At 40.3% G+C, this 21,003-nt stretch overlaps 20 non-coding genes and 4 pseudogenes across 20 annotated transcripts; all 24 read left to right on the top strand.

The window, feature by feature from the left end:
- The first annotated feature begins 5,431 nt into the window (after positions 1-5,431).
- Positions 5,432-5,645, top strand: LOC147787208 (signal recognition particle RNA; annotated as a pseudogene).
- Positions 5,646-5,855: 210 nt separating this feature from the next.
- LOC147787207 (signal recognition particle RNA) lies at positions 5,856-6,158 on the top strand. Its single transcript, XR_015413916.1, has one exon.
- Positions 6,159-6,340: 182 nt separating this feature from the next.
- LOC147787206 (signal recognition particle RNA) lies at positions 6,341-6,644 on the top strand. Its single transcript, XR_015414038.1, has one exon.
- Positions 6,645-6,830: 186 nt separating this feature from the next.
- On the top strand, positions 6,831-7,127 carry LOC147787205 (signal recognition particle RNA). Its single transcript, XR_015414069.1, has one exon.
- A 125-nt stretch (positions 7,128-7,252) lies between these two features.
- Positions 7,253-7,555, top strand: LOC147787204 (signal recognition particle RNA). Its single transcript, XR_015414012.1, has one exon.
- A 186-nt stretch (positions 7,556-7,741) lies between these two features.
- LOC147787203 (signal recognition particle RNA) lies at positions 7,742-8,044 on the top strand. The gene has a single exon (XR_015413977.1).
- Positions 8,045-8,232: 188 nt separating this feature from the next.
- On the top strand, positions 8,233-8,535 carry LOC147787202 (signal recognition particle RNA). The gene has a single exon (XR_015414193.1).
- A 190-nt stretch (positions 8,536-8,725) lies between these two features.
- LOC147787201 (signal recognition particle RNA) lies at positions 8,726-9,026 on the top strand. Its single transcript, XR_015413953.1, has one exon.
- A 189-nt stretch (positions 9,027-9,215) lies between these two features.
- On the top strand, positions 9,216-9,518 carry LOC147787200 (signal recognition particle RNA). The gene has a single exon (XR_015413988.1).
- A 187-nt stretch (positions 9,519-9,705) lies between these two features.
- On the top strand, positions 9,706-10,008 carry LOC147787199 (signal recognition particle RNA). Its single transcript, XR_015413922.1, has one exon.
- Positions 10,009-10,194: 186 nt separating this feature from the next.
- On the top strand, positions 10,195-10,497 carry LOC147787198 (signal recognition particle RNA). Its single transcript, XR_015413962.1, has one exon.
- Positions 10,498-10,683: 186 nt separating this feature from the next.
- Positions 10,684-11,021, top strand: LOC147787197 (signal recognition particle RNA; annotated as a pseudogene).
- Positions 11,022-11,177: 156 nt separating this feature from the next.
- Positions 11,178-11,481, top strand: LOC147787196 (signal recognition particle RNA). The gene has a single exon (XR_015414010.1).
- A 186-nt stretch (positions 11,482-11,667) lies between these two features.
- LOC147787195 (signal recognition particle RNA) lies at positions 11,668-11,970 on the top strand. Its single transcript, XR_015413940.1, has one exon.
- A 186-nt stretch (positions 11,971-12,156) lies between these two features.
- LOC147787194 (signal recognition particle RNA) lies at positions 12,157-12,457 on the top strand. Its single transcript, XR_015413929.1, has one exon.
- Positions 12,458-12,642: 185 nt separating this feature from the next.
- LOC147787193 (signal recognition particle RNA) lies at positions 12,643-12,948 on the top strand. Its single transcript, XR_015413991.1, has one exon.
- A 423-nt stretch (positions 12,949-13,371) lies between these two features.
- Positions 13,372-13,674, top strand: LOC147787192 (signal recognition particle RNA). Its single transcript, XR_015414023.1, has one exon.
- A 243-nt stretch (positions 13,675-13,917) lies between these two features.
- On the top strand, positions 13,918-14,220 carry LOC147787191 (signal recognition particle RNA). Its single transcript, XR_015414007.1, has one exon.
- A 186-nt stretch (positions 14,221-14,406) lies between these two features.
- LOC147787190 (signal recognition particle RNA) lies at positions 14,407-14,709 on the top strand. Its single transcript, XR_015413939.1, has one exon.
- Positions 14,710-14,895: 186 nt separating this feature from the next.
- On the top strand, positions 14,896-15,198 carry LOC147787189 (signal recognition particle RNA). The gene has a single exon (XR_015413937.1).
- A 186-nt stretch (positions 15,199-15,384) lies between these two features.
- LOC147787188 (signal recognition particle RNA) lies at positions 15,385-15,688 on the top strand. Its single transcript, XR_015414034.1, has one exon.
- Positions 15,689-15,946: 258 nt separating this feature from the next.
- On the top strand, positions 15,947-16,234 carry LOC147787187 (signal recognition particle RNA; annotated as a pseudogene).
- Positions 16,235-16,701: 467 nt separating this feature from the next.
- Positions 16,702-17,001, top strand: LOC147787186 (signal recognition particle RNA). Its single transcript, XR_015414058.1, has one exon.
- A 25-nt stretch (positions 17,002-17,026) lies between these two features.
- Positions 17,027-17,313, top strand: LOC147787185 (signal recognition particle RNA; annotated as a pseudogene).
- Positions 17,314-21,003: the final 3,690 nt, after the last annotated feature.

Below are 21,003 nucleotides of genomic sequence, written 5' to 3'. Positions count from 1 at the left end.
AATAAGATTTTATCCACGATCGCTACTCAACTTGAAAGTATCGAGGGAAAAATCTCAAAGAAATCAGGTACTCAGCAGGAACAGGCAAGCAGTTCTGTACCAAAGGTTGATGAGTCAATACCAATACTCAGACTGGCAAATCTCGAAATATTTACAAAAAGGATTTCAAAAGAAGAGGCTGCAATGGCCAAGATAAAGGAAAAGTTAGACAGGATATTAAATCCCGCCATGACGCCTCAAGATTCATCTGTCAATGTCGTTAACAATGACAAGAGAACCAAGAATTCGAAGACGAGATTGCACATGAGAGAGAAGAACCTTTCTACAATCGAATTGAAAGGATCTCTAGAAGAAGTCAAAATAATGCCAGTAATCAGAAAAACTGGTATCCTCAACCGTCTTTTTCGGATATCCAGTTCGAAGAAAAGACACTACAAACTCAAGCTCATTAGATGGTTTAGCAATCTATGAATGGAATATCGATGGATTGTCTGACTATCTGATAATGAATGTTGTCAATGAGATGATGATGGCCGCAAGCGCGTATAAATTACAAGGCCATAAATCCGACCATCAGATAGCTCAAGTTTTGGTAACTGAATTTACCGGGCAACTCAAGGATTGGTGGGACAAATATCTCGACGAAACAACCCACCAACAGATATTAAACCACTATGTCATTAGACCAACTACTCAAATTATCAAAGAAGAAGGTCCATCAACTAGGATCGAGGTACAACATGAAAGGGTAGAGGATGCTGTCAACACCCTCATATATACCCTCATAGAATTCTTCTTCGGCGACCCTCTAAAATACCAGGAGAGATCCGCCGAGATACTCATGAATCTGAAATGCCCTACCTTAGGTGATTTCAGGTGGTACAAAGACATGTACTTCAGCAAAGTTCTTATTAGAACAAATAGTTCGTTGGAATTCTGGAAAGAGAATTTCGTCAATGGACTACCAAAACACTTCTCAAGGAGGATCAAAGATGGTCTTAAGACAAAGTACAATGGAACAATTTCATGACAAACTTTGTCATACGGATCCATAGCATCCTTCATCATAGAAGAAGGACTCAGACTTTGTAATGAGTCAAAGATTCAAAACAAGCTCAATTCTTCGATGTCAAACAGAAAAGAGCTTGGCAGATTTTGCGATCAATATGGATGCAAGGGAATAGAAGCTCCATCAACCTCCAGACGAAAGAAGGTTAAGACGCATCCAAAACCTTATCATTCATACAGGCCTAGAGAAACATATCGGAGTAAACCCGTGCAGTCTCAAAAGCCAACATATTCAAGAAGGAAGTATATTCCTACAAAAACCCATAGAGGAAAGAAAAAGCAAACTTGCTTCAAATGTCGTGAAGAAGGACACTATGCTAACAAGTGTCCAATCAGAGGAAAGATCAATGAGTTGGATATAGATCAAGAGCTGAAAAATCAGTTATTACAACTGACCCTAACCGACTCAGAGCAATCAAGCGAGGGAGAAATCCTCGAACTCCAAGAAGAATCTGATTCATATTCTAGCACAGAATACGAATCAGAACAAGAAGGAAAAAGGACGTGCGAAGGATGCATAAATGTCCTTACCAAGGATCAAGAAATTCTACTCGAAGTAGTAGAAAAAGTTCAAGACCCAGAAATTCAACAGAAGATTGCTCAACGACTTAGGGATGCCATGACAATCTCTAAGCCAACTGAAAGGGAAGAAAGAAATCCCTACAAACTCCAATCTGTTCTCTAAAGATTTGAAAAACCGAGAGAACTCACTACTCAAGATTTACAAAGAGAGATTAATAATCTCAAACAAGAGGTACAGGCGCTAAGATCTAAAACCAGGTCAGAATCTTATACGCTTCGTCAAGAAATTCTCAATCTTCAGGAAAGGCTGCCAACACAAAAGGAAACGGCGCAACCGAACCTGGATGAAGAAGATTTTCAAAGTTCCTTCGTTGGAGCCATCACCACTTCTCAATTTCAAAAATGGTACGCTCTCGTTACCTTAGAAATTTATGATTTCAAAATCACACTAAAGGCTCTCATAGATACTGGAGCCGATCAAAATTGCATTCAAGAAGGCCTAATACCTACAAATTATTTTAAAAAAACTACTGAGGGCCTTAGAGGTGCTAACAACAACAAACTCAAAATTAATTACAAACTATCAAAAGTTCATGTTTGCAATGATGGAATTTGCTTAGTAAATTCCTTCCTTCTAGTAAAAGACTTAGGACAAGAACTAATCCTAGGTACTCCTTTCATTACTCAATTATATCCTTTTAGAATAACTGAAAAAGGGTTAGAATCAAAAGCCTTAGGAAAAAAGATAAAATTTAACTTTCTTTCCCATAAGGATTAGCGAAATAAATAACCTTCAAAAGAATACAATTATTCAATCAATAAATGTATTAAATTATAAAGAAAAACAAATTTACAATTATTCAATCAATAAATGTATTAAATTATAAAGAAAAACAAATTTCTTTTTTAAAAGAAGAAATTTCATTCAAAAAAATAGAAGAACAAATTCAAAATAAGACTGTCCAGTTTAAAATCAAAACTTTACAAACTCAATTAGAAAAAGAAGTTTGTTCAAATATCCCAAATGCCTTTTGGGATAGGAAACAACACATAGTTGATCTTCCTTATATCAAAGCTTTCGAGGAGAAAAATATTCCTACAAAAGCCCGACCTATTCAAATGAATAAAGAATTACTAACATTCTGCAAAGCAGAAATTATTGATCTTTTGCAGAAAGGTCTTGTTAGACCATCAAAGAGCCCCTGGTCATGTGCGTCTTTTTACGTCAACAACCAGGCAGAAAAGGAACGTGGAGTTCCGCGACTAGTAATTAACTACAAACCCTTAAATAAGGTTTTGGAATGGATTAGATATCCAATTCCAAATAAATCAGATTTAATGCAAAGAATTTCAAATGCAAAAATATTTTCAAAATTTGACATGAAATCAGGATTTTGGCAAATCCAGATTTCAGAAAAAGACAAGTACAAAACGGCTTTTAATGTCCCTTTTGGACAATACGAATGGAACGTTATGCCATTTGGGCTAAAAAACGCTCCATCCGAATTTCAAAAGATTATGAATGATATTTTCAATCCTTTTCAAGACTTTTCAATTGTTTATATTGACGATGTTCTGATTTTTTCTCAAAGCATCGATCAACACTTTAAGCATCTTCAAACATTTTTGACGACAGTCAAAAGAAACGGTTTAGTTGTGTCTAAACCCAAAATTAAACTTTTTCAAACAAAAATCCGTTTTCTCGGATTTGAAATTCATTTGGGTCTAATCAAACCCATTCAAAGGTCCATTGAGTTTGCAAACTTTCCAACCAAATTACAGATAAGACCCAACTACAAAGATTTTTGGAATGTCTCAATTATGTGTCTGATTTCCTTCAAAATATCATACCCATCTGCAAGCCCCTTTTTGAGAGACCAAAAAAGAATCCAAAGCCCTGGACTGGACTGAAGAACATACCAAACAGTCCAAAAAATCAAGTCCCTTGACAAGAAAGAATCCATTGTCCGTTTCCATTCGGGAATATGGAATTCTACTAAAAAAAAATTATTCAACAGTAAAGAAAGAAATACTTTCAATAGTACTTTGTGTACAAAAATTTCAAAGTGATTTGATTAACAAAAGTTTTGTTATCAAAACCGACTCAAGGGCATCTAAATTTGTTTTAGAAAAAGATGTCAAGAATCTTGTGTCTAAACAAATTTTTGCTAGATGGCAAGCCATTTTATCTTGCTTCGACTTTCAGATTTTGCCTATAAAAGGGATCGAAAACCCCTTGGCAGATTACCTCTCAAGAGAGTTCTTACTCTCAAAGAAAAATTCTCCCTAACCCATCTCCATCTCCCAGCAATGACCGGTAAGAAAGTGATAGAAAAAGGGAAGAAGCCCAATGCTTCTTCAAGCACACCTACTCCAATGACATCCGACAGCTATGCAATGGATTCTGGCTTCACATTGGTGACTAGATCTAAAGCAAAGCTTTCTCAGAAACAGGCGGAGGTTATCACTCCGACGAGGCCTTCAGCCTCTTCAACACGGCCATCTGTCGTTACTCCATCGAGACCCACTGTCTCTTCCACTTCAAAGGGACCTTCTGTCCCCTCGACCTGCTCGGACGCGGTTGTTCCCGTTCGTTTTTCTCCAGTTCCTGAAATCAAAACCTATGTTCAAAAATCTGTGTCTATACCAGAAGCTCTGGTAGAACCAGAATACGACGACCCGAAAATCGACGAAGTCGTTAAAAAAGCCTATCCATCGGGATTCTTTTATATCCCAGAAGATCTTCATAAAACCAGAAGGTTTTATGAATTCATTCTAGTCGACACAAAGTCCGTCAAAATTACTCATATTCCGAGTCGCGATGATCCTTCGAAAATCGCGTATTCAAAATTAAAAATTTTTAAAGTCATGAATCCGACGTATTGGAATCAAGACCCATACACGGAAAAGACATTCTCAAAACCTTTTGTTCCTCATTCTTACTCATACAGAGACTATCAAATGGCATGGTTCAATGTCATTTGGTATCAAAATTACGAGCATTCATGGTTCATTCAATTCTGCCAGAATGCTCATAAAATTCATTACCCATTTTGGTTCATCAAATGGTGGAAAATATTTGGATCAGCCAAAGATATATTTCCAGTTCCAATACAAGAATCGTTCCACTATTTTGTTCAAAACATATTCAAAATCTCATTTCCATTGACCATGCGCTTTTGCGTATATTTTCAAATTCCTTGGATTTTAACTTGGAATTTTCAAATTAAAGAGACCGAAGACCAAATAAAACAAGTCTTCAAAATTATCAAAATCAAATGGTGGGATAAATATACTTATACCCACGCAGACATCAAAGCGGTAAAGGTCTGGCTATCTGAGAATGGCCACCTTCAGGATTTATCCAAGAAGAAGACCTCCGAATTCCTTAATTCAAAGTCGAGGCTACTCGCCGCATTAGCCCAGACAACTTCGGAAGCTGATTTTCAAAAGCTTCTTCAAGAAGCCACATTAGTCGGTTCAACGTCTTCTCCTTCTATTATAGAGGAAAAAAATGAAGACACGATCTATGATCTCAATGATCCATTTTTGGATTCACAACCACCTTTGTAGATATCATCATCTCAATGACTGAATAATAATAAAAAAAAAAAATAAATAAAAATTTCAAATCCGTGAATGGAATATGTTCCCTGACATATTCCATTCAATTTTCCTTCTTTTGGCACCTTGTCTATTTTGGTTTTTCTTATTATTAATATACTCTTTCTTATTTCATGTAAATACATCTATGTAAAAATATGTCTTAAATGTTATTAATTAAGTTAGGATGATAGAGCTCATCTAAATCGTAAGGGCTCAAGTCATTAAGCATTTCCTCAGCCCATTGGTTAGGGTTGTTGGAGTTGTTCTTTGGCCTGTCCATTCCAAGTAGGGAGTTGGGCTATGAGCTTTGGGCGAAGGCCTAGTGTCCATGGCCCTTAAAGTTGAAGGAAACCGCGTGAGGCTGGTTTCAGAGAGCAGCGTAACCTTCCGCTCTTGTCGGTGGAAGGATAGCGGGTCGATTCTCCTAGGCCCAAGATAAACCTCTTGGTAGTCCTCATCCTGACATCTACTTTTTTTTTTTTTTTTTACATATATTTTTTGGTGCTCGGACTATGGACATCCAGCTAGCCACTTGTTCTGAATGAATGTATTATTTTCTTACCGGTAAATATGATAGATTTCCCTTTATAACAATCCCACATTGATAGATTTAAAATTAGATGTAGTCTTCATAAAGTAGTCCTTGTCTTAAGGAAATCGCCGAGCTTGGTAATGTGAGCTTGTAACCCATATGGGGGCAACAAAGTGGTTGGAGGTTGGCTCAGCCCATTGGTTATGGTTGTTGGAGTCGTTCTTCGGCCTGTCCATTCCAAGTAAGGAGTTGGGCTATGAGCATTGGGCGAAGGCCTAGTGTCCATGGTCCTTAGAGTTGAAGGAAACCGCGTGAGGCTGGTTTCACAGAGCAGCGTAACCTTCCGCTCTTGTCGGTGGAAGGATAGCGGGTCGATTCTCCTAGGCCCAATATAAACCTCTTGGTAGTCCTCAACCTGACATCCACTTTTTTTTTTTTTAAATATATTTTTTCTGGCTCGGACTATGGACATCGAGCTATCCACTTGTTCTTAATGAATGTATTATTTTCTTACCAGTAAATATGGTAGATTTCTCCTTTATAACAATCCCACATTGATAGATTTAAAATTAGATGTAGTCTTCATAAAGTAGTCCTTGTCTTAAGGAAATCACCGACCTTGGTAATCTGAGCTTGTAACTCATATGGGAGCAACAAAGTGGTTGGAGGGTTGGCTCAGCCCATTGGTTAGGGTTGTTGGAGTTGTTCTTTGGCCTGTCCATTCCAAGTAGGGAGTTGGGCTATGGGCTTTGCGCGAAGGCTTAGTGTCCATGGTCCTTAGAGTTGAACGAAACCGCGTGAGGCTGGTTTCACAGAGCAGCGTAACCTTCCGCTCTTGTCGGTGGAAGGATAGCGGGTCGATTCTCCTAGGGCCAATATAAACCTCTTGGTAGTCCTCAACCTGACATCCACTTATTTTTATTTTTTAAATCTATTTTTGCTGGCTCGGACTATGGACATCGAGCTATCCACTTGATCTTTATGAAATTATTTATCTATTTTACCTGTAAATATGATAGATTTCTGCTTCACAACAATCCCACATTGATAGAATTGAAATTGGATGTAGTCTTCATAAAGTAGTCATTGTCTTAAGGACATCGCTGAGCTTGGTAATGTGAGCTTGTAACCCATATGGGGGCAACAAAGTGGTTGGAGGTTGGCTCAGCCCATTGGTTAGGGTTGTTGGAGTTGTTCTTTGGCTTGTCCATTCCAAGTAGGGAGTTGGGCTATGGGCTTTGCGTGAAGGCTTAGTGTCCATGGTCCTTAGAGTTGAAGGAAACCGCGTGAGGCTGGTTTCACATAGCAGCGTAACCTTCCGCTCTTATCGGTGGAAGGATATTTTTTTTTTACATATATTCTTTGGTGCTCGGACTATGGACATCGAGCTAGCCACTTGTTATGAATGAATGTATTATCTTTTTACCTGTAAATATGATATATTTCTCCTTTAAAACAATCCCACATTGATAGATTTAAAATTGGATGTAGTCTTCATAAAGTAGTCCTTGTCTTAAGGACGTCGCTGAGCTTGGTAATGTGAGCTTGTAACCCATATGGGGGCAACAAAGTGGTTGGAGGTTGGCTCAGCCCATTGGTTAGGGTTGTTGGAGTTGTTCTTTGGCCTCTCCATTCCAAGTAGGGAGTTGGACTATGGGCTTTGGGCGAAGACCTAGTGTCCATGGTCCTTAGAGTTGAAGGAAACCGCGTGAGGCTGGTTTCACAGAGCAGCGTAACCTTCCGCTCTGGTTGGTTGAAGGATAGCGGGTCGATTCTCCTAGGCCCAATATAAACCTCTTGGTACACCTCAACCTGACATCCACTTTTTTTTTTTTTTCAAATCTATTTTTGCTGGCTCGGACTATGGACATCGAGCTATCCACTTGTTCTGAATGAAATTATTTATCTATTTTACCCGTAAATATGATAGATTTCTCCTTCACAACAATCCCACATTGATAGAATTGAAATTGGATGTAGTCTTGATAAAGTAGTCATTGTCTTAAGGACATCGCCGAGCTTGGTAATGTGAGCTTGTAACCCATATGGGGGCAACAAAGTGGTTGGAGGTTGGCTCAGCCCATTGCTTAGGGTTGTTGGAGTTGTTCTTTGGCCTGTCCATTCCAAGTAGGGAGTTGGGCTATGGGCTTTGGGCAAAGGCCTAGTGTCCATGGTCCTTAGAGTTGAAGGAAACTGCGTGAGGCTGGTTTCACAGAGCAGCGTAACCTTTCCCTCTTGTCGGTGGAAGGATAGCAGGTCGATTCTCCTAGGCCCAATATAAACCTCTTGGTAATCCTCAACCTGACATTCACTTTTTTTATTTTTTTTTACATATATTCTTTAGTGCTCGGACTATGGACATCGAGCTAGCCACTTGTTCTGAATGAATGTATTTATCTATTTTACCTGTAAATATGATAGATTTCTCCTTCACAACAATCCCACATTGATAGAATTAAAATTGGATGTAGTCTTCATAAAGTAGTCATTGTCTTAAGGACATCGCCAAGCTTGGTAATGTGAGCTTGTAACCCATATGGGGGCAACAAAGTGGTTGGAGGTTGGCTCAGCCCATTGGTTAGGGTTGTTGGAGTTGTTCTTTGGCCTGTCCATTCCAAGTAGGGAGTTGGGCTATGGGCTTTGGGCGAAGGCCTAGTGTCCATGGTCCTTAGAGTTGAAGGAAACTGCGTGAGGCTGGTTTCACAGAGCAGCGTAACCTTCCGCTCTTGTCGGTGGAAGGATAGCGGGTCGATTCTCCTAGGCCCAATATAAACCTCTTGGTAATCCTCAACCTGACATTCACTTTTTTTTATTTTTTTTTTACATATATTCTTTGGTGCTCAGAGTATGGACATCGAGCTAGCCACTTGTTCTGAATAAATGTATTTATCTATTTTACCTGTAAATATGATAGATTTCTTCTTTACAACAATCCCACATTGATAGAATTAAAATTGGATGTAGTCTTCATAAAGTAGTGATTGTCTTAAGGACATCGCCGAGCTTGGTAATGTGAGCTTGTAACCCATATGGGGGCAACAAAGTGGTTGGAGGTTGGCTTAGCCCATTGGTTAGGGTTGTTGGAGTTGTTCTTTGGCCTGTCCATTCCAAGTAGGGAGTTGGGCTATGGACTTTGGGCGAAGGCCTAGTCCATGGTCCTTAGAGTTGAAGGAAACTGCGTGAGGCTGGTTTCACAGAGCAGCGTAACCTTCCGCTCTTGTCGGTGGAAGGATAGCGGGTGGATTCTCCTAGGCCCAATATAAACCTCTTGGTAATCCTCAACCTGACATTCACTTTTTTTTATTTTTTTTTACATATATTCTTTGGTGCTCGGACTATGGACATCGAGCTAGCCACTTGTTCTGAATGAATGTATTTATCTAATTTACCTGTAAATATGATAGATTTCTCCTTTACAACAATCCCACATTGATAGAATTAAAATTGGATGTAGTCTTCATAAAGTAGTGATTGTCTTAAGGACATCGCCGAGCTTGGTAATGTGAGCTTGTAACCCATATGGGGGCAACAAAGTGGTTGGAGGTTGGCTCAGCCCATTGGTTAGGGTTGTTGGAGTTGTTCTTTGGCCTGTTCATTCCAAGTAGGGAGTTGGGCTATGGACTTTTGGCGAAGGCCTAGTGTCCATGGTCCTTAGAGTTGAAGGAAACTGCGTGAGGATGGTTTCACAGAGCAGCGTAACCTTCCGCTCTTGTCGGTGGAAGGATAGCTGGTCGATTCTCCTAGGCCCAATATAAACCTCTTGGTAATCCTCAACCTGACATTCACTTTTTTTTATTTTTTTTTACATATATTCTTTGGTGCTCGGACTATGGACATCGAGCTAGCCACTTGTTCTGAATGAATGTATTATCTTTTTACCTGTAAATATGATAGATTTCTCCTTTACAACAATCCCACATTGATAGAATTAAAATTGGATGTAGTCTTCATAAAGTAGTGATTGTCTTAAGGACATCGCCGAGCTTGGTAATGTGAGCTTGTAACCCATATGGGGGCAACAAAGTGGTTGGAGGTTGGCTCAACCCATTGGTTAGGGTTGTTGGAGTTGTTCTTTGGCCTGTCCATTCCAAGTAGGGAGTTGGGCTATGGACTTTGGGCGAAGGCCTAGTGTCCATGGTCCTTAGAGTTGAAGGAAACCGCGTGAGGCTGGTTTCACAGAGCAGCGTAACCTTCCGCTCTTGTCGGTGGAAGGATAGCGGGTCGATTCTCCTAGGGCCAATATAAACCTCTTGGTAGTCCTCAACCTGACATCCACTTATTTTTATTTTTTAAATCTATTTTTGCTGGCTCGGACTATGGACATCGAGCTATCCACTTGTTCTGAATGAAATTATTTATCTATTTTACCTGTAAATATGATAGATTTCTACTTCACAACAATCCCACATTGATAGAATTAAAATTGGATGTAGTCTTCATAAAGTAGTCATTGTCTTAAGGACATCGCCGAGCTTGGTAATGTGAGCTTGTAACCCATATGGGGGCAACAAAGTGGTTGGAGGTTGGCTCAGCCCATTGGTTAGGGTTGTTGGAGTTGTTCTTTGGCCTGTCCATTCCAAGTAGGGAGTTGGGCTATGGACTTTGGGCGAAGGCCTAGTGTCCATGGTCCTTAGAGTTGAAGGAAACCGCGTGAGGCTGGTTTCATAGAGCAGCGTAACCTTCCGCTCTTGTCGGTGGAAGGATAGCGGGTCGATTCTCCTAGGGCCAATATAAACCTCTTGGTAGTCCTCAACCTGACATCCACTTATTTTTATATTTTAAATCTATTTTTGCTGGCTCGGACTATGGACATCGAGCTATCCACTTGTTCTGAATGAAATTATTTTTCTATTTTACCTGTAAATATGATAGATTTCTCCTTCACAACAATCCCACATTGATAGAATTAATATTGGATGTAGTCTTCATAAAGTAGTGATTGTCTTAAGGACATCGCCGAGCTTGGTAATGAGCTTGTAACCCATATGGGGGCAACAAAGTGGTTGGAGGTTGGCTCAGCCCATTGGTTAGGGTTGTTGGAGTTGTTCTTTGGCCTGTCCATTCCAAGTAGGGAGTTGGGCTATGGACTTTGGGTGAAGGCCTAGTGTCCATGGTCCTTATGGACTTTGGGTGAAGGCCTAGTGTCCATGGTCCTTAGAGTTGAAGGAAACCGCGTGAGGCTGGTTTCACAGAGCAGCGTAACCTTCCGCTCTTGTCGGTGGAAGGATAGCGGGTCGATTCTCCTAGGCCCAATATAAACCTCTTGGTAGTCCTCAACCTGACATCCACTTTTTTTTTTTTTTAAATATATAGCTATCCACTTGTTCTTAATGAATGTATTATTTTCTTACCAGTAAATATGGTAGATTTCTCCTTTATAACAATCCCACATTGATAGATTTAAAATTAGATGTAGTCTTCATAAAGTAGTCCTTGTCTTAAGGAAATTGCCGACCTTGGTAATCTGAGCTTGTAACTCATATGGGAGCAACAAAGTGGTTGGAGGGTTGGCTCAGCCCATTGGTTAGGGTTGTTGGAGTTGTTCTTTGGCCTGTTCATTCCAAGTAGGGAGTTGGGCTATGGACTTTTGGCGAAGGCCTAGTGTCCATGGTCCTTAGAGTTGAAGGAAACTGCGTGAGGCTGGTTTCACAGAGCAGCGTAACCTTCCGCTCTTGTCGGTGGAAGGATAGCGGGTCGATTCTCCTAGGCCCAATATAAACTTCTTGGTAGTCCTCAACCTGACATCCACTTATTTTTATTTTTTAAATCTATTTTTGCTGGCTCGGACTATGGACATCGAGCTATCCACTTGTTCTGAATGAAATTATTTATCTATTTTACCTGTAAATATGATAGATTTCTACTTCACAACAATCCCACATTGATAGAATTAAAATTGGATGTAGTCTTCATAAAGTAGTGATTGTCTTAAGGACATCGCCGAGCTTGGTAATGTGAGCTTGTAACCCATATGGGGGCAACAAAGTGGTTGGAGGTTGGCTCAGCCCATTGGTTAGGGTTGTTGGAGTTGTTCTTTGGCCTGTCCATTCCAAGTAGGGAGTTGGGCTATGGACTTTGGGCGAAGGCCTAGTGTCCATGGTCCTTAGAGTTGAAGGAAACCGCGTGAGGCTGGTTTCACAGAGCAGCGTAACCTTCCGCTCTTGTCGGTGGAAGGATAGCGGGTCGTATCTCCTAGGCCCAATATAAAACTCTTGGTAGTCCTCAACCTGACATCCACTTATTTTTATATTTTAAATCTATTTTTGCTGGCTCGGACTATGGACATCGAGCTATCCACTTGTTCTGAATGAAATTGTTTTTCTATTTTACCTGTAAATATGATAGATTTCTCCTTCACAACAATCCCACATTGATAGAATTAATATTGGATGTAGTCTTCATAAAGTAGTGATTGTCTTAAGGACATCGCCGAGCTTGGTAATGAGCTTGTAACCCATATGGGGGCAACAAAGTGGTTGGAGGTTGGCTCAGCCCATTGGTTAGGGTTGTTGGAGTTGTTCTTTGGCCTGTCCATTCCAAGTAGGGAGTTGGGCTATGGACTTTGGGCGAAGGCCTAGTGTCCATGGTCCTTAGAGTTGAAGGAAACCGCGTGAGGCTGGTTTCACAGAGCAGCGTAACCTTCCGCTCTTGTCGGTGGAAGGATAGCGGGTCGATTCTCCTAGGCCCAATATAAACCTCTTGGTAGTCCTCAACCTGACATCCACTTTTTTTTTTTTTTTAATATAGTTTTTCTGGCTCGGACTATGGACATCGAGCTATCCACTTGTTCTTTATGAAATTATTTATCTATTTTACCTGTAAATATGATAGATTTCTACTTCACAACAATCCCACATTGATAGAATTAAAATTGGATGTAGTCTTCATAAAGTAGTCATTGTCTTAAGGACATCGCCGAGCTTGGTAATGTGAGCTTGTAACCCATATGGGGGCAACAAAGTGGTTGGAGGTTGGCTCAGCCCATTGCTTAGGGTTGTTGGAGTTGTTCTTTGGCCTGTCCATTCCAAGTTAGGGAGTTGGGCTATATGGGCTTTGGGCGAAGGCCTAGTGTCCATGGCCCTTAAAGTTAAAGGAAACCGCGTGAGGCTGGTTTCACAGAGCAGCGTAACCTTCCGCTCTTGTCGGTGGAAGGATAGCGGGTCGATTCTCCTAGGCCCAATATAAACCTCTTGGTAATCCTCAACCTGACATCCACTTTTTTTTATTTTTTTTTACATATATTCTTTGGTGCTCGGACTATGGACATCGAGCTAGCCACTTTTTATGAATGAATGTATTATCTTTTTACCTGTAAATATGATAGATTTCTCCTTTAAAACAATCCCACATTGATAGATTTAAAATTGGATGTAGTCTTCATAAAGTAGTCCTTGTCTTAAGGACGTCGCCGAGCTTGGTAATGTGAGCTTGTAACCCATATGGGGGCAACAAAGTGGTTGGAGGTTGGCTCAGCCCATTGGTTAGGGTTGTTGGAGTTGTTCTTTGGCCTGTCCATTCCAAGTTAGGGAGTTGGGCTATATGGGCTTTGGGCGAAGGCCTAGTGTCCATGGCCCTTAAAGTTGAAGGAAACCGCGTGAGGCTGGTTGTAGTCTTCATAAAGTAGTCCTTGTCTTAAGGACGTCGCCGAGCTTGGTAATGTGAGCTTGTAACCAATATGGGGGCAACAAAGTGGTTGGAGGTTGGCTCAGCCCATTGGTTAGGGTTGTTGGAGTTGTTCTTCTGCTTGTCCATTCCAAGTAGGGAGTTGGACTATGGGCTTTGGGCGAAGGCTTAGTGTCCATGTTCCTTAGAGTTGAAGGAAACCGCGTGAGGCTGGTTTCACAGAGCCGCGTAACCTTCCGCTCTTGTTGGTGGAAGGATAGCGGGTCGATTCTCCTAGGCCCATTATAAACCTCTTTGTACACCTCAACCTGACATCCACTTTTTTTTTTTTTTTTAAAATCTATTTTTGCTCTTGGTACTCCTCAACCTGACATCCACTTTTTTTTTTTTTAAATCTATTTTTGCTGGTTCGGACTATGGACATCGAGCTATCCACTTGTTCTGAATGAAATTATTTATCTATTTTACCCGTAAATATGATAGATTTCTCCTTCACAACAATCCCACATTGATAGAATTAAAATTGGATGTAGTCTTCATAAAGTAGTCATTGTCTTAAGGACATCGCCGAGCTTGGTAATGTGAGCTTGTAACCCATATGGGGGCAACAAAGTGGTTGGAGGTTGGCTAAGCCCATTGGTTAGGGTTGTTGGAGTTGTTCTTTGGCCTGTCCATTCCAAGTAGGGAGTTGGGCTATGGGCTTTGCGCGAAGGCCTAGTAAACATGGCCCTTAGAGTTGAAGGAAACCGCATGAGGCTGGTTTCACAGAGCAGCGTAACCTTCCGCTCTTGTCGGTGGAAGGATAGCGGGTCGTATCTCCTAGGCCCAATATAAAACTCTTGGTAGTCCTCAACCTGACATCCACTTTTTTTTATATTTTAAATCTATTTTTGCTGGCTCGGACTATGGACATCGAGCTCTCCACTTGTTCTGAATCAAATTATTTTTCTATTTTACCTGTAAATATGATAGATTTCTCCTTCACAACAATCCCACATTGATAGAATTAAAATTGGATGTAGTCTTCATAAAGTAGTGATTGTCTTAAGGACATCGCCGAGCTTGGTAATGTGAGCTTGTAACCCATATGGGGGCAACAAAGTGGTTGGAGGTTGGCTCAGCCCATTGGTTAGGGTTGTTGGAGTTGTTCTTTGGCCTGTCCATTCCAAGTAGGGAGTTGGGCTATGGACTTTGGGCGAAGGCCTAGTGTCCATGGTCCTTAGAGTTGAAGGAAACCGCGTGAGGCTGGTTTCACAGAGCAGCGTAACCTTCCGCTCTTGTCGGTGGAAGGATAGCGGGTCGTATCTCCTAGGCCCAATATAAAACTCTTGGTAGTCCTCAACCTGACATCCACTTATTTTTATATTTTAAATCTATTTTTGCTGGCTCGGACTATGGACATCGAGCTCTCCACTTGTTCTGAATCAAATTATTTTTCTATTTTACCTGTAAATATGATAGATTTCTCCTTCACAACAATCCCACATTGATAGAATTAAAATTGGATGTAGTCTTCATAAAGTAGTCATTGTCTTAAGGACATCGCCGAGCTTGGTAATGTGAGCTTGTAACCCATATGGGGGCAACAAAGTGGTTGGAGGTTGGCTCAGCCCATTGGTTAGGGTTGTTGGAGTTGTTCTTTGGCCTGTCCATTCCAAGTAGGGAGTTGGGCTATGGGCTTTGCGCGAAGGCTTAGTGTCCATGGTCCTTAGAGTTGAAGGAAACCGCGTGAGGCTGGTTTCACAGAGCAGCGTAACCTTCCGCTCTTGTCGGTGGAAGGATAGCGGGTCGATTCTCCTAGGCCCAATATAAACCTCTTGGTAGTCCTCAACCTGACATCCACTTATTTTTATTTTTTAAATCTATTTTTGCTGGCTCGGACTATGGACATCGAGCAATCCACTTGATCTTTATGAAATTATTTATTTATTTTACCTGTAAATATGATAGATTTCTCCTTTATAAAAATCCCACATTGATAGATTTAAAATTAGATGTAGTCTTCATAAAGTAGTCCTTGTCTTAAGGAAATCATCGAGCTTGGTAATCTGAGCTTGTAACTCATATGGGGGCAACAAAGTGGTTGGAGGTTGGCTCAGCCCATTGGTTAGGGTTGTTGGAGTTGTTGTTTGGCCTGTCCATTCCAAGTAGGGAGTTTGGCTATGGGTTTTGCGCGAAGGCCTAGTGTCCATGGTCCTTAGAGTTGAAGGAAACCGCGTGAGGCTGGTTCCACAGAGCAGCGTAACCTTCCACTCTTGTCGGTGGATGGATAGCGGGTCGATTCTCCTAGACCCCAATATAAACCTCTTGGTAGTCCTCAACCTGACATGCACTTTTTTTTTTTTGGGTCGATTCTCCTAGACCCAATATAAACCTCTTGGTACTCCTCAACCTGACATGCACTTTTTTTTTTTTTTTTTTTTACATATATTCTTGGGTGCTCAGACTATAGACATGGAGCTAGCCACTTGTTCTGAATGAATGTATTATTTTTTTACCTGTAATATGATAGATTTCTCCTTTACAACAATCCCACATTGATAGATTTAAAATTGGATGTAGTGTTCATAAAGTACTCCTTGTCTTAAGGAAGTCGCCGAGCTTGGTAATGTGAGCTTGTAACCCATATGGGGGCAACAAAATGGTTGGAGGTTGGCTCAGCCGATTGGTTAGAGTTGTTGGAGTTGTTCTTTGGCCTGTCCATCCCAAGTAGGGAGTTGGGCTATGAGCTTTGGGCGAAGGCCTAGTGTCCATGGCCCTTAGAGTTGAAGGAAACCCCGTGAGGCTGGTTTCACAGAGCAGCGTAACCTTCCGCTCTTGTCGGTGGAAGGATAGCGGGTCAGGCCTAGTGTCCATGGCCCTTCCCCGTGAGGCTGGTTTCACAGAGCAGCGTAACCTTCCGCTCTTGTCGGTGGAAGGATAGCGGGTCAGGCCTAGTGTCCATGGCCCTTAGAGTTGAAGGAAACCGCATGAGGCTGGTTTCGCAGAGCAACGTAACCTTCCGCTCTTGTCGGTGGAAGGATAGCGGGTCGATTCTCCTAGGCCCAATATTAACCTCTTGGTAGTCCTCAACTCAACCTGACATCCACTTCCTTTTTTTTTTTTTTTTTACATATATTTTTTGGTGCATCCACTTTTTTTTTTTTTTTTTTACATATATATATATATTTTTTTTTTACATATATTTTTTGGTGCTCGGACTATGGACATTGAGCTAGCCACTTGTTCTAAATGAATGTATTATTTTCTTACCAGTAAATATGATAGATTTCTCCTTTATAACAATCCCACATTAATAGATTTAAAATTACATGTAGTCTTCATAAAGTAGTCCTTGTGTTAAGAAAATCGCCGAGCTTCGTAATCTGATCTTGTAACCCATATGGGGGCAACAAAGTGGTTGGAGGTTGGCTCAGCCGATTGGTTAGGGTTGTTGGAGTTGTTCTTTGGCCTGTCCATCCCAAGTAAGGAGTTGGGCTATGAGCTTTCGGCGAAGGCCTAGTGTCCATGGCCTTTAGAGTTGAAGCAAACCGCGTGAGGCTGGTTTCACAGAGCAGCGTAACCTTCCGCTCTTGTCGGTGGAAGGATAGTCGGTCGATTCTCCTAGGCCTAATATAAACCTCTTGGTAGATGTAGTTGTAGTCTTCATAAAGTAGTCCTTGTCTTAAGGAAATCGCCGAGCTTGGTAATCTGTGCTTGTAACCCATATGGGGGCAACAAAGTGGTTGGAGGTTGGCTCTGCCCATTGGTTAGGGTTGTTGGAGAGTTGTTCTTTGGCCTGTGCATTCCAGGTAGGGAGTTGGGCTATGAGCTTTGGGCGAAGGCCTAGTGTCCATGGCCCTTAGAGTTGAAGGAAACCGCGTGAGGCTGGTTTCACAGAGCAGCGTAACCTTCCGCTCTTGGTAGTCCTCAACCTGACATCCACTTCTTTTTTTTTTTTTTTTTTACATATATTCTTTTTTTTTTTTACATATATTCTTTGGTGCTCGGACTATGGACATCGAGCTAGCCACTTGTTCTAAATGAATGTATTATTTTTTTACCTGTAAATATGATAGATTTCTCCTTTAAAACAATCCCACATTGATAGATTTAAAATATGATAGTCCTTGTCTTAATGATTGAATAGTCGTTAAACTAATTGTAAAAAAAAAAAAAAAAAAAAAAAAAAAATTCAAATCTGAACATATTCCATTCAATTTTGCTTCTGCACTTTGTCTATTTTGGTTTTTCTTATTATTAATGTACTCTTTCTTATTTCATCATTTCATAAAAAAATTGATGAAATGTTGATGAACGTAGGAAAGAATGTAAATACATCTATGTAAAAATATGTATTAAATATTATTAATTAAGCTAGGATGATAGAGCTCATGTAAATCGTAAGGGCTCAAGTCATTAAGCATTTCTATGTGGTATCAGATTGACAACTTGTCAGCCACACAGTGAAGGCTCACATGCCAATTACCAATGTCGGTAAATTATTAGTCTTTTAAATTATTAGTTTACTTTATGTCTTATAGGAAACAGATCTTGCAGGGGTCCTATCCTCTTAGATTCGATCTTATCTCTTAGTTGACGTTTTTCAAATTTACGATCAAACTCGAAGTCTATAAAGGGACTTCATCAATGTAAAGAGGGCATCGATCGGTCGATAGCTCTCTCTTGAATATCAATTGAACAATTCAGAGAAAAATCATCCTACTCTTATCTTATCTATCTTATGAACGAATTTCTTAGAAAGCTCAGAAAATCAAGCCATCTCAAATGCTCTACCGATGAAGAAGAAAGTTCAAATGAACATCGAAGGGGAGAAAATCTCACAATCTCAAATACTGTCAATCAAGAATACCAGATTGCCAGAATCGAAGATCAACTCAAAAATTGGACTATTCCAAAGGTAGATCCTAAAACTATCTACCAAATTTCAACTTCAATTTTACTCAAAGATCATGCATCAAATTCTCAGAGAAGAACATCCCAATTCATAGCAATAGGGAATCTCTGAATCTTTTTTCAAGATCTCTTATACTCCAACATCGTGAAGAGTTTAACTATCTTCATGTCGGTCTTGTCCAAGTCACGGTAAAACTATTGTTCAGACTTGGATTAGATATCCCAGTCCTTATCTCCTTACGAGATAAGAGACGTGAAGATTTCTCCAATTCCTTGTTGGGAATGGTTCAATCCAATTTAGAGAATGGACCAGTCTATTTCAATTGTTATCCAAACTTTACTCTGTCTCTCCCCGACCCACACATATTATCAGCTCTCATGCTAGATTTACAGTCAAAAAATTTAAACATCAAGGCTGAAACCCATTCTTCAGTCGTCATATTAAGGATTTATTATAAGCTCATGAATACAAACATTTCTCCAAGAGCATTAAGATCCTCACCAAAAGGATCGACTATGCTCATAGAAGCAAATATTGGATAATCATCAGTGACTGTCCCAAAAACACTCTCTTGGGATCAAATAACCAGAAGCACTGTCTGGAAAATAGAAGATGCAAATCTTCCAAAGCGGAAAGAATCTCAAAACCCAATCTAAATCATCGAACATGACGATGGAAGTGTTGAAAAAAAATTCAGCGAAGAACCTTCGTCAGAGTCGAAAGTAAAAGAATTCCTGAGTTCTAGACCAAGTACTTCACGAATATCAAGATCAATGTATGACCCCTTAAAGGTAAAAGAGGTCAGTTATGATCAAAAAATGGCGTCAATCCACTATGAAGATGGCTCAAGGTCTCCAACCCATACGGATATGGATACTCAATCCGTCTACGAAAGCCAGCTAAATGTCATTACAGCTGATTTCCAGATAGACAAAGAATTTTTGAAAGCAGATTTTATGTCACCTACCAACTCTTCAAAAAGAAATGCCTTCTTCCAAACCTACAAAGACGCTGAGCGAAATGAATTAAGAGCTCAGTGGTATTCTCATATGGAAGCCATCAAAGAAAATATACCATTCTTCGAATGGTTTGAAGAAAATATTCTGCAGGTATGCACCTTGACCCAGAGGAGTTGGAAGACTACCAAAAGAGGCAAGGTATATTCGAAACATCCTCCGTTAGAAGAAGTCAAATTCGACAACTACTACGGAGAAAAGGTCAAAGCTAGCCCTTTCAAACATATTCCGGAAGGACTAGAAAAGGGCAATCCGACCCTAAAAGATATCACGAATATCCAGCATCAAAACAATTATTCAAATAAGATTTTATCCACGATCGCTACTCAACTTGAAAGTATCGAGGGAAAAATCTCAAAGAAATCAGGTACTCAGCAGGAACAGGCAAGCAGTTCTGTACCAAAGGTTGATGAGTCAATACCAATACTCAGACTGGCAAATCTCGAAATATTTACAAAAAGGATTTCAAAAGAAGAGGCTGCAATGGCCAAGATAAAGGAAAAGTTAGACAGGATATTAAATCCCGCCATGACGCCTCAAGATTCATCTGTCAATGTCGTTAACAATGACAAGAGAACCAAGAATTCGAAGACGAGATTGCAAATGAGAGAGAAGAACCTTTCTACAATCGAATTGAAAGGATCTCTAGAAGAAGTCAAAATAATGCCAGTAATCAGAAAAACTGGTATCCTCAACCGTCTTTTTCGGATATCCAGTTCGAAGAAAAGACACTACAAACTCAAGCTCATTAGATGGTTTAGCAATCTATGAATGGAATATCGATGGATTGTCTGACTATCTGATAATGAATGTTGTCAATGAGATGATGATGGCCGCAAGCGCGTATAAATTACAAGGCCATAAATCCGACCATCAGATAGCTCAAGTTTTGGTAACTGAATTTACCGGGCAACTCAAGGATTGGTGGGACAAATATCTCGACGAAACAACCCGCCAACAGATATTAAACCACTATGTCATTAGACCAACTACTCAAATTATCAAAGAAGAAGGTCCATCAACTAGGATCGAGGTACAACATGAAAGGGTAGAGGATGCTGTCAACACCCTCATATATACCCTCATAGAATTCTTCTTCGGCGACCCTCTAAAATACCAGGAGAGATCCGCCGAGATACTCATGAATCTGAAATGCCCTACCTTAGGTGATTTCAGGTGGTACAAAGACATGTACTTCAGCAAAGTTCTTATTAGAACAGATAGTTCGTTGGAATTCTGGAAAGAGAATTTCGTCAATGGACTACCAAAACACTTCTCAAGGAGGATCAAAGATGGTCTTAAGACAAAGTACAATGGAACAATTTCATGACAAACTTTGTCATACGGATCCATAGCATCCTTCATCATAGAAGAAGGACTCAGACTTTGTAATGAGTCAAAGATTCAAAACAAGCTCAATTCTTCGATGTCAAACAGAAAAGAGCTTGGCAGATTTTGCGATCAATATGGATGCAAGGGAATAGAAGCTCCATCAACCTCCAGACGAAAGAAGGTTAAGACGCATCCAAAACCTTATCATTCATACAGGCCTAGAGAAACATATCGGAGTAAACCCGTGCAGTCTCAAAAGCCAACATATTCAAGAAGGAAGTATATTCCTACAAAAACCCATAGAGGAAAGAAAAAGCAAACTTGCTTCAAATGTCGTGAAGAAGGACACTATGCTAACAAGTGTCCAATCAGAGGAAAGATCAATGAGTTGGATATAGATCAAGAGC

The sequence above is a fragment of the Cucurbita pepo genome, chromosome 18, assembly GCF_057944985.1.
Source record: "Cucurbita pepo subsp. pepo isolate OVF chromosome 18, ASM5794498v1, whole genome shotgun sequence".
NCBI lineage: Eukaryota > Viridiplantae > Streptophyta > Magnoliopsida > Cucurbitales > Cucurbitaceae > Cucurbita > Cucurbita pepo.
This window is presented reverse-complemented; position numbering and strand designations above follow the sequence as displayed.